The sequence below is a fragment of the Alligator sinensis genome, unplaced genomic scaffold (assembly GCF_000455745.1).
Source record: "Alligator sinensis unplaced genomic scaffold, ASM45574v1 scaffold135_2, whole genome shotgun sequence".
Lineage (NCBI taxonomy): Eukaryota > Metazoa > Chordata > Crocodylia > Alligatoridae > Alligator > Alligator sinensis.
Window position 1 is genome coordinate 1,068,106 of NW_005842067.1, and position 14,409 is coordinate 1,082,514.

General features: G+C 44.8%; 1 protein-coding gene across 21 annotated transcripts in view; it reads left to right on the forward strand.

Annotated features, from left to right (window-relative positions):
• Positions 1-14,409, forward strand: part of FGF1 (fibroblast growth factor 1) — a 51,509-nt gene that overhangs the window by 12,134 nt on the left and 24,966 nt on the right. For 6 of the 21 annotated variants that reach the window (XR_003094021.1, XM_025204047.1, XM_025204067.1 and 3 more), the window contains 3 exons: positions 6,032-6,102; positions 6,269-6,402; positions 13,232-13,307. The exons of 3 other annotated variants lie outside the window; for them this stretch is intronic. The gene's annotated coding sequence lies outside the window, so the exon portion shown is untranslated. Of the gene's footprint in view, positions 1-946; positions 1,120-6,031; positions 6,103-6,268; positions 6,403-13,231; positions 13,308-14,409 lie in introns of all 21 variants that reach the window. 12 more of the 21 variants (XM_025204051.1, XM_025204059.1, XM_025204062.1 and 9 more) reach the window with 6 other exon arrangements.

A 14,409-nucleotide genomic window follows, 5' to 3' on the forward strand; every position in this document is an offset into this window, starting at 1 on the left:
GAAGAAGTACCACTGGCATTTCCAGGCTCAGTGTCCGGCCGCAGGGGGAACACCCCCCCGCCACCAACACCACCGCCACCAACACCACCACAGCTGCCTGTGGACAGTCGGTCCCCGCTCGGCCCAGCCTCGCCACCAATGCCTGCATCACTGCCTGCATCGCTGCCTGCAGGCGGTCGCCATGCCTCCCAGCTTCAGGAGGCACGAGTTGCATGTGCCTAGGCTAAAACCATCTGTGGGATCTCCATGCCACATATCCATCTTCAGAACAGAATGAGATGAGAGATTTTGACTAGCCGATTGTGTGTAGCCCAGAGAAGTCTGCCACCATCCAGTTAGGTTGCAAGGCTAATGGCAAAAGTACTTGCTGGCTGCAAGTCTGACCTCAGTGCAGCTGCTGTGCTCTCTGGACTTTTGCCACAAAAACACTCACGTCAGCCCACCCCTAAATGAGAATATTTTTAGAGAACAGACACATTAGGCCAATTTTGCAGACCTTGCAAGCTGTTGTAGAGAGGGATGATTCTGGGGCCACTGTGTATTATAATATGCTGTACACATCCCCAGTGCCTTATTGCAGGGTAGGTTATAAATCTTGAAGTCAGTTTCTGAAAGTGCGTGTAACTGAGGGCCTCCCAGTACTGTTGTGAGGCATAGCTAATGCAATAAAGTCCTCTGAAAATGCAAATAGCTACATACGGTCAGCGCTAAGTATTATTTTATTACCATTTTAACACATCAGGAGTCTGGTGTGTGTACCTTTGTTTTAATATGGCTGTAAAATCCAATCTTTTGGCTTCTAATAAATAAAAAAAGATGAACATGGAAAACTCTTTCTTCCATTCTGTTGGCTCCTTCCATACAGATTAAATGCAACCCTACTCTCTTGTAAATATAGTGGCGCTAATCCCAACTTCCTCTTCAGTTTGAGCCCTGCCTTTTTCAGCTCCAGACAGAAGTGTCCTTGTAAGAAGTAGCTGGGATTTTTCTATGTCTGCCCTGCACTTTCTGGAAACCCCATGTAAGAAGAGAGCCAAGAGAAAAGCAGGAAGGCTGGAGAAGAGAAATGCAAACATTGGGTGGCCAAAGTAACACAGCAGTTCGGACCACTCACTGCAGGTGAGAAAAAATGTGGGAGAAGGTCACTTTAGAGCAGTAGCTGGTAAAGCTAGAACAAATAAGAGGAAATCCTTCTTTATATGGCTCCAGGAGAATCCTGGGGTGTGCTCCAATTAGCTACTGTGACTGAGTTTAAAATATGGGCAAATACTTTCAGGCCACTAGTAACTACTCACATTTGTTTCTTTCAATTTAAAGAACATAAACAATTAAATACTTTCCAATCAATTTAACCAAAGCTGATTTTATTGCAACTATCAGATGAGATGTGCCCCTCGCCCCAGGTACCTTCTCATCCATTCTAACTGCAAGCCAGAGAATTAATGCCAAAAACTGACAGCAGATTTACTCTTCCTATACCACAACAGGAAGCAGTCAGTCAGCAAGAAACATTGCAAATAAAATCCCCCTACCATGCAGATGCCCCACTAAAACCATTTACCTCAAGTGCCCACAAAAAGCTCATTTTGCCGTATGCCCTAAATATCAACACATTGGCATAATTTCAGACCAAGGATATTCCAAAGTTGAACAAAGATCAACGTAATCTAACCTTATCATTCAGGGCATAAAGGAGTCAGGAAGCAAGCTGTGGACTGAAGGGGAAATAAATTGCTGGAAGAGTGACCGTTGCCATCTTGGGCAGCTTGAGTTAAAGACATGAGTTCCTACAGCTTGAGCTAAGAGTTAGGCTCTGTAGATGGGGATAATAATGAACTGTCATCCTCAGTGGATTGGATATGGAGGAACATACAACATGCCCTTGACCAGCGAATTGTAAAGGCTAGGTTTTCTCACCAGAAGGCCAGGAACAGCTTTCCCTAAGAGAGACACACCTTTAAAATGTTGCACAAAAACAGAAACGACCAGAAAGAGGAGGAAGTTGGTTGTAGCAGGGACAGGTCTGGGCTGACGAAACTGGTCTCTGAGCTCCCCCAAGGACTGGGAACATTAGGTTCCTTTAGTCCCACCTTAAGGTTGTAGTCCATGGCTTATACATTTCCTAGTACAGCCAGCCTCAAGGCACAGGGTGTAGGATGTAGAACCAAAAACACTGTTCCACTTCTGCGCTTCATCGGAGCAGTGCGCGCCAGTAAGCAAGCGACCCTGGGCTACTAAATGATAGGGCTCAGCACTGCCTGTGCATCCTGGAACTCATTCAGGCCGGGATACGTTGTTTAGCTTCTCATACCTACTGTTTCCAACAAGGTAAACTCACTGTGGAATGGCTGACAAAGAGAAGCAGGGCGGACGTGTTATAAACCATTGCTCTAAACACAAGGCATTCAATGCCTAAGTCCCACAACGAAGATTAAAATAGAAGCAGAAATGAATGATTAGCACCAAGTCTGTCCTTGTAACAGAGGGTTTAATATCACGGGTATGCATCATGGTACTAACTGAACAGTCTCATATACAAGCCATGAGCCAGTCTTTGTCAACTCTGGCATCAAGTGATATATAAGATGCATCTGGCCCCTCATGAAAGCTCTTTCCTCCTTCCATCAAAAGATTTGCAATTTGCCTGTGACAGCCCAGAGGTCCAGTTCCTGAATGACTCATGATGTTCTTCTGCTTAAAGGTCTAGTTTGTGCTTTGCCTCTGACTCCTATTTTAGACTTACACTTTGTTGCTAAGTCTAGAAATCTGGGAGTCATCCTTGGCCTTGGATTCTTTCCTTCCCACAGTGCCTGGCTCAGTAAATCTGACTGTCCCACCTCCAGATTGCCGTTGCCAACATTCGCTCATGTAGCAACTTTATTTTTGCTGAAATCCTCATTCACGCCTTCAACACTTCATAACTTGACTATTACGATTCCCTCTTCTATGCTGCTACTCTAAATTGCAGGTGCTCTTGGAGACTGTGGCCAAACTGCTTCCTTGCCAGGGAAGTGAGACCACAACGCCCCTCTCCTCTGCTAGAAACTGCTGCTGGCTTTCTAGCCATCTCTGGCTCAATTCAAAACCAGCCTCCTGGTGCAAAACTCTCCAAGAGCTCCCCACATCCTTCCTCCCTGACCTCATCCCTCCACCTACTCTTTGGTGCACTTATTTGTCTCTTCCAGCATTTGTCTTCCCTGGCCTTCCCCCTTGAAGACTTGCTGGTTGAGAGAGTCACTCATCCATTTGCACTGATCTGTCTCTGGAGAAGTCTCACTCTCTCTCTGACTCATTTCACCTCTTAACATCTTGCCATAAGTCCTTCCCTCTTTAACACACCACTGGCCACCTCACTAGCATTTTGCACAGGAAAGATGCTAACTAAAACTACAAGGGTTGGACCCAGGCTTACATCTGGCCAGCTGTATTAGATGATTCATGCTACACTTGTTAGCATCTCAGACAGATTTTGGTCTGACCCCACACAGCTTCATATGGTTGAGGGCGAAAGGCATCATCCCTCCTGCCATCTTAATTCCATGCACGCATCCCTGGACCCAGGCAGTTAGCATGAAGCAGACAGTGGATCCCACTGCTATCTCAGCGAATGGGCTTTGTTCCATCCCCATGGACCATTGTTCCCTATCCAGCTCAATCAGATAGGCAGAGCATGCCAACTTGCTGTTCATAGATTCATAGACATTAGGGCCGGAAGGGACCTCGGAAGATCATCAGGTCCAGCCCCCTGCACCAGGCAGAAAGGCAACACTTGCTGTTGGGAAAGGCCTACCACATAGGGCAGGGCTTTTCAACCTTTTTAAGCAAGTGTACCTCTTCTAATGGTGGCAGCCGGATTGGGGGGAAGCAGGGGTGCTTGCACGCAGCCATTGCCGCCACTGCCATACCCCGCTTACCCACGGCTGGTTACACATGCGGCTCTGTGGGCTGCTGACGGGCCTCACGCCTGGCCAATCGCATGCCACCCATCAGCAGCCCACAGAGCCGCATGTGCGACCAGCCGTGGGAAAGCGGGCTCCTGCAGTGGCGCCGGGTGGTGAGTGGTGGTGTGGGGTGATGGGCGGCAGCAGCAGCCACCACATGCAAGCCCCCTCCCACGTCCGGCTGGCTGGGTGGCGCCTGTGTGGCCTGCAGAGGGGTGCCACTGCCCTCATGCCCTCTCAGCCATTCCTGGAGGCAGCAGCACGAGGTGGTGGGTGGTGGCAGCGGCCGTCACATGCAAGCCCCCCTGCCCCACATATGTCCACAGAGGGTCACCACTACCCTCACGCCCCCGCCCTGCTCCTGGGAGTGGGCACAGAAACATACTCCCCCCTGCCATTCAGACCCTTTGCACCTCGCTGCCTCCTGGCGGCCAATCAGATGAGTGAGCTGGGGTGGGAAAAGCGCCGCGGTGTGCCGCATGGAGCCAGCAGTGCCCAGCGCACCCCTGCCTTCCCCCAGGGTAAGAGGGGATGTATGGGAACATGCCAAGGGAGGCACTGCCGCCCCCCAGGGTTCGCTCCATCCCCGCCCACCCGCGTGTACCCCCTATGACCTTTCCAAGTCCCCCTGGAGGTACGCACACCCCTAGTTAAAAACCCTTGGCATAGGGCATATGATTCTAAGACTTATACAGCATGAACTTTTATGAAACTCTTGAGCCCAAGGATCTCATTGAATTTGTGATATCTTTTCCTTGTTATATAAAGCAGAACTGTTTGAGTTTTTTTTAAGAGGAGGCAAAACCCCTCCTTCTCCACATCACCAGTTCCCTCTCCTAAACTATAGGCAAGCAATCCATCTTGCCAATAATAGCCATGTATATTTATTATACTCTAACTTATATAATTTTGACAATGAGGATTTCCTTTATTTGCTCTTTTTCCATAATAGAGTTAGAGCTTGTGCCCACTTTCAGACTCACAAGCACAAGTCAACATTGAGCATGAGCCACCCAGCCCAAAAATAACAACCCAATTCTGTTGCTTTTGAAAATTTCTGTATATTCAAGGATATACCTGAGCTGCATAATACTTTAATTCCTAGTCTGTCCATTCCTCAGATGGGTAGCTACAATAAGAGGCCTATGGGTGTCCGTACATTATATGTGTGTGTGCCTGCACAAAAGGAAATATGGCAGAGGTGATATCTTTTATTAGACCAACTAGGTATTTGCAAAAAAAAATTTTTAGTTGCAAGTTTTCAGACACACACACCCTTTCTCAGGCACAGGAAAAATGCAAAGATTGTCAAATTTCTCCTACGTGGAAATGAAAATTCATGTATACAGATATGGTATACACAAATTCATAGACAATAGAGATGTGATTCCTTACAAGGATGCAGACAATCAAGAAACATTTGTTTAGTACCTAAGGCTTTACTTGGCAACACCTTGCAATCAGCTTCACAAACCCTTGAGACTGAGTGTGGGCGTTTATTGTTCTTCCTTCTTATATCATGTTACTGTATCCAAGTACAAAAATGTCCTCCAGCAATGTAGTGCTTTTTCCTCCCATCCTTCCCATGGAGCTTAGACTTGGTGAGCTGCGTCAACATTGTCATTCCATTAATGTCTTACTCCTCAGGTATAGCTACTCCCAAATTTAGCCAGGAGTGCCCTCTGCTGGAGTTTCACTGATCTGCTACAGTCACAGTGACTATATATATATATATATATTTTTTTTTTTTAAATGCCTAAATACAGGAAAGATAAAAAATCACTCCTAACTTAATTTGTTCTTGCTTCAGACACAGTTTATTCTGTCAGCTAACCTGCTCTCCTGGCACATTTTAAATCCTGTGGTAGCTTTTTACTCTCTCCGGTGGCATGTGAATTTAACAATCTTTCTCCAAGGCTGATTATAATAGTTTGGAACATTTAATTTGGGGGAGGAGAGGAACAGATTTTTAGTCAACTAAATATCAGGAAGGAAATATTAGTTTTTAAAATACTAGGTTTCTCCCCCTTTTCCCTCCTCCAACTGCTCCTAATGTGCATCTTCTGATATTGGCCCCTTTCTGCTTCCAGTTTTACCACTGACCAGCAGGAGCAACCATAAATTACCAGCCGCAGTCAAAGCAGTGTCAGAAAAATATTAGGTAGGTATGAATGTGGTTTGGATAAACCCTTTCTCTGCCCACACAGCTCTGTAAACAGATGACGTTTATTCTCTACAAGTTGCCAGCATTTAAGAGGTTAAAGATATATTTACTAGGATGCGAAGGCTGCTGACAAAGGTCTAATTATTTGATCTCATTCCTCCAGTTTTGAAATCTCTCACCTGATTGCCAGCAAAATCTCAACAACATTGCTAACACCATTACTAATACTTTGAGCTCATTCAGAGGAAGAGCTGTGCTCCTTGCAAATGCTAATTTAGCTCCACACCAGAAGCACAGGTAATAATAATTATACTTTTCATTTACATAACGTTCTACAAGACTTGGGAAGAGCTTGCTAAAGAGCCCCCCTCTTCCCCTGGGCTATCATACCAGGGAATGAGACAGGGAAAGACAGAAATGCAGGAGCCATTTCATTTTCATGGGTAGCTATGGGCAGTGGTCCTTCTTGAGTGATAAACCTGGTGGGTTTGAAATGACCTGACCAGCTTGCCCTCAAAGCTATGTTACAAAACCAGTCTACTTGGTTGGGATCTTTAAGAGTGGGGTTGGGGACCGGCTCTGGTTTATCCTAGCTATTTTCATCACGGCCTCCTTGTTGGCTGAGGCCAATGAACTTAGTTTAGTAATGTGGTTTGCTGTCAGTATTTTTGTGTGAATGCGTGGTTTTAATATGATGACTAGATAAACAGAAGCCTAGGACAGGTGTGTTTCTAATTGGAGACAAACTGAAATTTATATAAGGTTCTTTTACCTGCAGATGTCAAGGTGCTCTATAAACTTTGAATTTAAGTCTCTCGAGACCCTGAGAAACAGGCATCTTTATATCTGTTAGCCATAGTGTATATCCTAAGGCATCACATCACATCCCTGCTGTCACATGGTGATGAAAGATTTTGAATTCTGGCACAAGCCCTTTGCTCGAGCTGCTTGTTGTTTCCCTCACTTGTAGGATCATAAGCAATAGTGCTATCTAACTACAGCATGGTTCTGACTTGCTTTTTCTTGTATGACCACAATGGTTTTATGCAGTCAGGTTTGGTCTCTACATTGACTACTCCTAAATATAACCTGGGGGCAGAGGGGGATGGGGGTTGTGGGACTCGAGTTTTAAGTGCTTCTAGTTGTGGAACTTATTTTTGATTCCTGTTAGGAAAGCCTAATCCTTCTCAGTCTTTAAATCAACATGGAAGGGGAGTGTATACTTGTGAGTTTGAACTACACCGTGTCAGGCAGTTTTTGGACCAGGCTCTGTATAGAAGAGTTTCAATATTAGGGCTCTAACTTAATTAAGCATTTAAATGAGATACTTCACATTTACTACTGGCTTTTTGTGGCAGTGGTTGTTTTATTCTGTGTTCAGGCGTTAGAACGGGTCATGCTGTGTTCTGCAAAATATCATTCTCATCTGCTAGGGTACAAATGAAAATAGCGACAGTGTTTCAAGCGGAGCACTGTTTTCCTTGGAGCCCATGCCAGAGCAGCTGCATGATCCTGTTTGTTTGTTTGCGAGCAGCCTGTGGTTATGTTACCTTTTTCTTAAATGTTGTCATATGAAGGACAGCTTCAGTGGACAGTCTCTTTAGAGATGCCGGTCATCTTGGCAAATTCACGACCGGGACAGAAAAGGACTAGAGTTAGAGGCAGATCTTTTTACCAAAGTTCGAGGTGTCACCAGGTGTCTGATGTTTGGTCTAAACTGAGAATGAGGAAAGTAAAGCAACAGTTGAGTGTGTGTATATAGCAGAGCTGGATTACAGATCATAATTCAGCTAGCTACAGCTCAAAGAAATGCAAACCAGACTTTGTTTTGTCAGCACAGCAGAAAATATCTGCATTTCAATCATCATTTTGTAGCTAGAGACACTGGGCCACATTCACCTCCACACAAAAGACTTGCATGTACTACTTGGACAAACCTGACAACTTCAGCTGTCTGAGTATCACAGAGTCCTCTGCAAATGAATACATTTCACTGAGAAGGTCAGACCTCATCTTTAGGTTCTCTGACCCCTAAGACTGATGAACTGTTTCCATGACTAGTAAAAGTCCAATGCAATCCAGTGCAAACACTGCTTGTTTGGTTTCTACAACCCAGACTTTAAAAATCTGTTTCACCACTGACTTGTGAATCTGAGCCTGAAACTCAAAAGTGAAAGTCACCAATTTATTTTAAGTGGCTTAACTCAGTAAAATGCAAAAATCATTCAGCATTTGCCATGACAGAGGCTTTTGATTTAAAAAAAAATCTTAACATTTTTATATAATAGAAAATGTTGAATGAGAATAGACCATTAGACACCTGGGCAACACAGGCCATGATGTTTCACCCAGAGACACTTGTACAAAGCCAATAAGATGCTTTTGATCCAAGTGCCTCTTCCAGAAGGGCAACTTTTCTTCATATACAGCCAGAGACAGACGATCCACAACTGCCCTGGCCCCTATTCTAGTTATCATCCTCACGGTGAAAAAATGTTGCCTTATTTTTTGTTTGAAGTAGTCTTGGCTTCAGCTTCCAGTCACTGGTTCTTGCTGTGCCTTTCTCTGGTAGGTAAAAGAACCATTTAGGACTTGTATTTTGTAGACTGTAGTAGGCCCTGAGCTGTTTAATAGTGATATCTTATAGCAACTGCTTACATCTGCTTGACTAGAATTTGGGTAGGATACAAAGAGGCAAAGGCAATGAGTAGACGAGAAAATGTCATTGGCAAGAAGAGTTCAGAAGGCAAAAGAAAGGTTAAGAGGTGTCAGTTCAGGGTCACTTAAAGTCATTCAGTAGGTTTACACCAGCTCACTCTGGTTTAAGGCAGACACCATTTATACAGGGGGTTAAAAATAGGTATGTCTGCTTGACAACAAGCCAGATACACTTAATAACCATATTAGACAGACTTCATATTGGTATTAATAATGAAATAAATCATTAGGCACATTTCTATATAATCTAGCCTTAATAGCAAGCTTTTGAAGTTGAGTCAGGTAATCAGGTATAAAAATCCAGATACTTCAAAATCTTTGCTCTTTAGCTTTGAACTATGGTCCTTGCTGAATGGCCCATATGCAGATGAACCAACGTAAGTGCTTCTTTGAAATGTAGGACTTTGTTACACCTCACTCTGCAAGCTGCACAAATGTTGATTAGTATCAGTGCTAGCTTGGAGTTTGGAGCAGTCACACCCCTAGTCAAGAAACCTTCTCTGACTGTCCCCCACTTGCACAGCTAGGACTTGCCACTAGAAACCTGGTGAGCAGGGGCAGGACTAGGAGCTGTAGCTAGGAGTTGCCACTACAAGGCTGGTGAGCCAGGACAGGCTTCTATCCCTACTCGATGGGTGGGGATGTGAGAGCTCCTGGGATATTAGAGGACTTCAATTTGGGCAGCACATCTGCAGCGACGGGCCACACCTTAATGGAACAGGAGCTGGATAGTGCAGATCAGAGATAATCCTGCTCTGGGTGGAGTAACTTTGAGCTGCACTTTAAACCCCTTTAAGGTGTTAAAATGTGTGGACAATTCAGGGATAAAGAGCTCCAGAAGCCTCCCAAAATTGCTGTGTAACAAGGCCCTAAGAAGGCCCTTAGTTTTAAGCCTGGGTAACAAGCCCTTTTCCCTATTAGAGCCACCTATTAGAGGCTTTTAAATTTAGGATTAATCTTTATATTCAAATATTAAAAAATATATTATTGATGAGCATTTAAATATTTGGTTTGAAAAGCTTAATCTGTATCATCTTGTCATTCATATACCATTTGTATTTCAATATTAAAATTGCTGCTAAAATTTATTTGATCTTATTGTCAAGTACTGGGTTTGGGTGGGACAGGCTCCCCAAACCTTCCTTGGTCTCCTGAGCAGTTCTGTAGGACTACAATTTTCCCCTATGAAGATTTTTAAACCTTAGTTTCATAATTTCATAGTTTCTAGGGTTGGAAGGGACCTGAACAGATCATCAAGTCCGACCCCCTGCCCTGGGCAGGAACGAGTGCTGGGATCATAATACCCCAGCCAGATATCTATCCAACCTCCTCTTGAAGACCCCCAAGGTAGGGGAGAGCACCATCTCCCTTGGGAGCCCATTCCAGAGCCTGGCAGCCCTAACCGTAAAGTAACGCCTTCTGATATCAAGCCTGAACCTGCTCTCAGTCAATTTGTGGCCATTATTCCTTGTTATCCCAGGTGGTATCTGGAGGAACAGAGCCTCACCTGTTTTCCGCTGGCCCCCCCGGTGAGTTTATAGATGGCCACCAGATCCCCTCTCAGTCTTCTCTTGTGGACCAGCCCCCTAAGTCTATCTTCGTAGGGCCTGCCCTGCTGCCCCCTGACCATGTGACTGGCCCTCCTCTGGACCCTCTCAAGGTTAGCCACATCCCTCCTGAAGTGCGGCGCCCAGAACTAGACACAGTGCTCCAAGTGCGGCCTGACCAGCGCCGCATAGAGGGGGAGGATCACCTCCTTGGATCTGCTTGAGATGCATCTGTAGATTCATGACAAGGTGTGGTTAGTCTTACTGACTGCTTCCTCGCATTGGCAGCTTATGTCCATCCTGGAGTCAACACGGACTCCAAGATCCCTTTCAGCCACCATGTTGATGAGAAGGGTGTTCCCCAGCATATAGGTGTGGTGCTGGTTCCTTCTCCCTAGATGCAGCACCTTGCATTTGTCTGCATTGAATCCCATTCTATTCTCATCCACCCACCTCTGTGATCTGTTTCGATCTAGTTGGATTCTGTCCCTCCCCTCCAGTGTGTCCACTTCTCCCCACATCTTTGTGTCATCAGCGAATTTGGACGGCGTGCTTTCCACGCCCACCTCCAAGTTGCTGATAAAGATGTTGAATAGCACAGGCCCTTACAGCTTCTCACTTTAAAGCACTTCATCCAACCTTCAAATAAGAGCAGATAAGGAAATTATTGTTTGTTTGTAGTTTTCTGCCTGTGATAACATTCTGTCAACTTGCATCCTTGCTTAATATTTAAAATGAATAACTTATTATGAAATTGTGCATGATTGAAAAATGAAGGCTAAGTGACTGGCTTATGTGGCTACAAAACACACCAGCAAATAGATTCTGTAGGCAACTGACTAAATAGGTATTAAATACTAAATGAAGAAATAAGATACAGGGCAAAGGAAGCAAGAGCAGAATTCTTCCAGCAAGCAATGTCTAGAATTTAATATGATAAAGCATACAAGTTCATTATACAGAACCTTACAGAACTAGCCATGCGTTTTCAGGGATGTAAATCAACATTGAGGTTATAGCAAACCAAGAAATCAAGCAATCCTCTCTAGAATGACTCAGTCTGACACTAAGTTTGGGCAAGTTTGATTCTTAAGTGATGATGTAGCTGGTATTGGTAAACCATAAGGTTAGAATGCTTGGTTTAGCTTGGATTACAGATGAAACCTTGAGTTACAACATGCCTACACTCTGGGGGAAAGGCATTATTTAAAATTGGGACCCAATTCTGATGCAGATTTTATAGCCCGAGCACATCCTTACTCTTTGGGACCCCTGCTGTGGGAAATACTCTTACCCCTGACACTACATCAAAATCCTTCATTTTTAATTTCCGCTTGCAACCAAGAACGTTGGTCAATGCAATCACTGAGGCTGTGGAACACACTGAGGGAGGCTAGGGGTGGAACATGTGATTTTGTGGAGTATGGAAGGGGAAAGCAGGTGAAGCTCATGGAGTTTTATTTGGAGATTTCATTGGAGGTTTGGGTGCACAAAGAATGCAAGATCAGGGCCTTTGTTTACACATGATAACAAAATCCTTTGGACAAATGCTGTCATTTAGCTTCAACACTGGTTTTATTGGGCAAAACCTATTTATGACCAAGCTCCCAATTGCAAACAACCAAGAATTTCTATCTTCATCCCCAAATATAGTGGGGATGAGACAGAAGAAGAAGGAGAGAAACTCCTTGGAGAAAGGTGTCTATAAATAGAACAGTAAAATAAAAACTTTAAAAGCCTCCTCCTGGCTGGGGACAAGTCATAAGCTTGTGTTTGCCAGTTTCTGGGAATACACTGGAGGAAGTGGCTAAGTGGTGTGCGAGTGCGTATGTGGGAGGTGGCTGGGGATGGATCTTGCTGCCGGAGCAGCCACACCTGCAGTGAGATGCAAAACAAACCTGTGCTGGATTGTTTTTGTGGTCTGACATTTAGTTCTATGTCGTGCAAAGAAAGTGGAGTGCGGGTGGGAGGGGGAAACAGTGACATTTCAGAACCTGGTGAACGCTTCACCCCATTTAACCTCACTGCTGGAGGACCTGCCGGGCACTAGGGAGGCACGAAGCAGCACCTTCTGCACCTCTGCTAAGCCACTACTTCCAGGATCCCAAGGTACTCAGCAAACAGTGAGGGACCAATAAAAATCAAACTCTATATAACAAGAATGTACCATCATTAAAAAAAAAAAACAATGTTAGGTAGATCAGCATTATTATCCATTTCATAGATGGTGAAACAGGTTCAAAAAGCCTCAAGATATATCTATACTATGGGGGCTACAGCCACCTTAATTATGGTGGCAACAGAAAGGTATAATTTCCCTAGGCGTTTCTCCCCCAGGAAGGAGATTTTCTGCTACCAGAGCAGTTCTCCTGAGCAATGGTGCTGCCAGCAAGACCTGTGTCCACCCCAGGGGTTTTGCCAGCAGAGCTCTGCAATGTAGACAAGACCTGAGTGTGACAATCCTACACCAAAAAGCAGCTATGGATTCCAGAGCTTAGTTATCTGCTTTGTAACGACAGACCTACCTTTGTGGCTCTGGACTCAGGAGCAAACTCTGCAAAAACAAACGATTCACCGTACAACCCTACAATAACAAAACACGGGAGGTCAGGGCATAAACAGTATTCAGTTCTCAGCTGGCAAGGGTTTATAATAAACCATGTGAGTAAGAAAATGTATTTTAGCCATGACTGATGGTAGCTCAAGAGTCTTCTTCTTATGCCATGTGGGCTCACAGACACTGTGGGAAGGGGTGTGTATCAGAAGGGGCAGACTCATTTTGTTGTGGTAGGTCCCTGCCTAAAAGTTTGATGTCTTCTGCTGTCCATAATGAGTAACGGCGCTTTCCATTTTAAACCAAGAGGCTAGAGCAATGACAACGTCAACTGATGTGGGTTTCAGACGGAGGGCTGGACACGCGATTACTCAGAAAACAGGGTGAGCAAGCCAACATTCTTTTCCCCCTGCTCAGTAAACCATAATTTATTTTTCTTCTGGAGTCTAAAGATAATGTATAGTCCCCTGTACCAAAACGATTGGCCAGTCCCACTTATCATATCAGACTTTAGTAATTTCCAGGCATAACCGCCTACAAAGAGCAATTGAACTGCCTTAGCCACAGTTCTTCACAATTGCCCAGGAAGAAGTCTGGCTGGCCTTGGTGTAGTATTAACTGATCAGACATGCTGGCAAGGCCCTGAAGGTACGTATGTGATGTGTTTTCCTCTTGATTCCCTAATAGCCTCAGAGTCTAGAAAAGCCCTCTGATTGTTCCAAGGGGACAGCTGGTGCCAGAGAAAGGACCAAAGTACTTGCTTCATTAGGAAATACTATGCTTTAGCTATTAGCCGATTGCTCCTCAGTCAGGGCCTCCACTGGCTTTGCTCCGACTCACTTACCAGCATACAGAGAAACGGCTCGCCTTCTGCATGTGGGGTGCACTGGGAGGAATCAGGTAGCTCTGTTCCAAAGGAGAGCGGCAGATATTGCTGTTTTATGTAGCTTTCAGCGTGGAACCTGATGTACATGGACTGTTTGAGACGGATAATGGGTCTGTGACTGAAAAATATAGCATTCCTTTTCCTTTTCTTATACGGAGAGGGGGAAACCACATAGTGGTTTACAAAGGGAACGTATTCTCAACTTGCATTTGATTCTGTCTGCTACGACAGCAGGCATGAGCGTTACCCCAGGGACAACTTCCCGAGGATTACAGCAGCTAATCTCCAAGGCTAGGGACAGAAGTTACACATAAACTGGTTTAAGTGATCAGAAATAGGTTTAAACCTGTAACAGAACATCAGTTTAGCGAACATAAACCAGTTTCAAAATGGCTGAAACCAGTTTAAGATAAACCTGGTTGAATGTAGTATCAGACTTAACTGATTTGGGTCAAACCAGTTTATGGAATTTCTGTCCCAGACCCCTTCCTGGTTTAAGTTAAATCAGAGTCCCCCAGCATCCCAGCATGCTTTTCAGCCCTGGGTTAGGCTGTGCTGTCTACTCCAGAGAGAAGGACTGGCCCTTTCCTCCCTAGCCG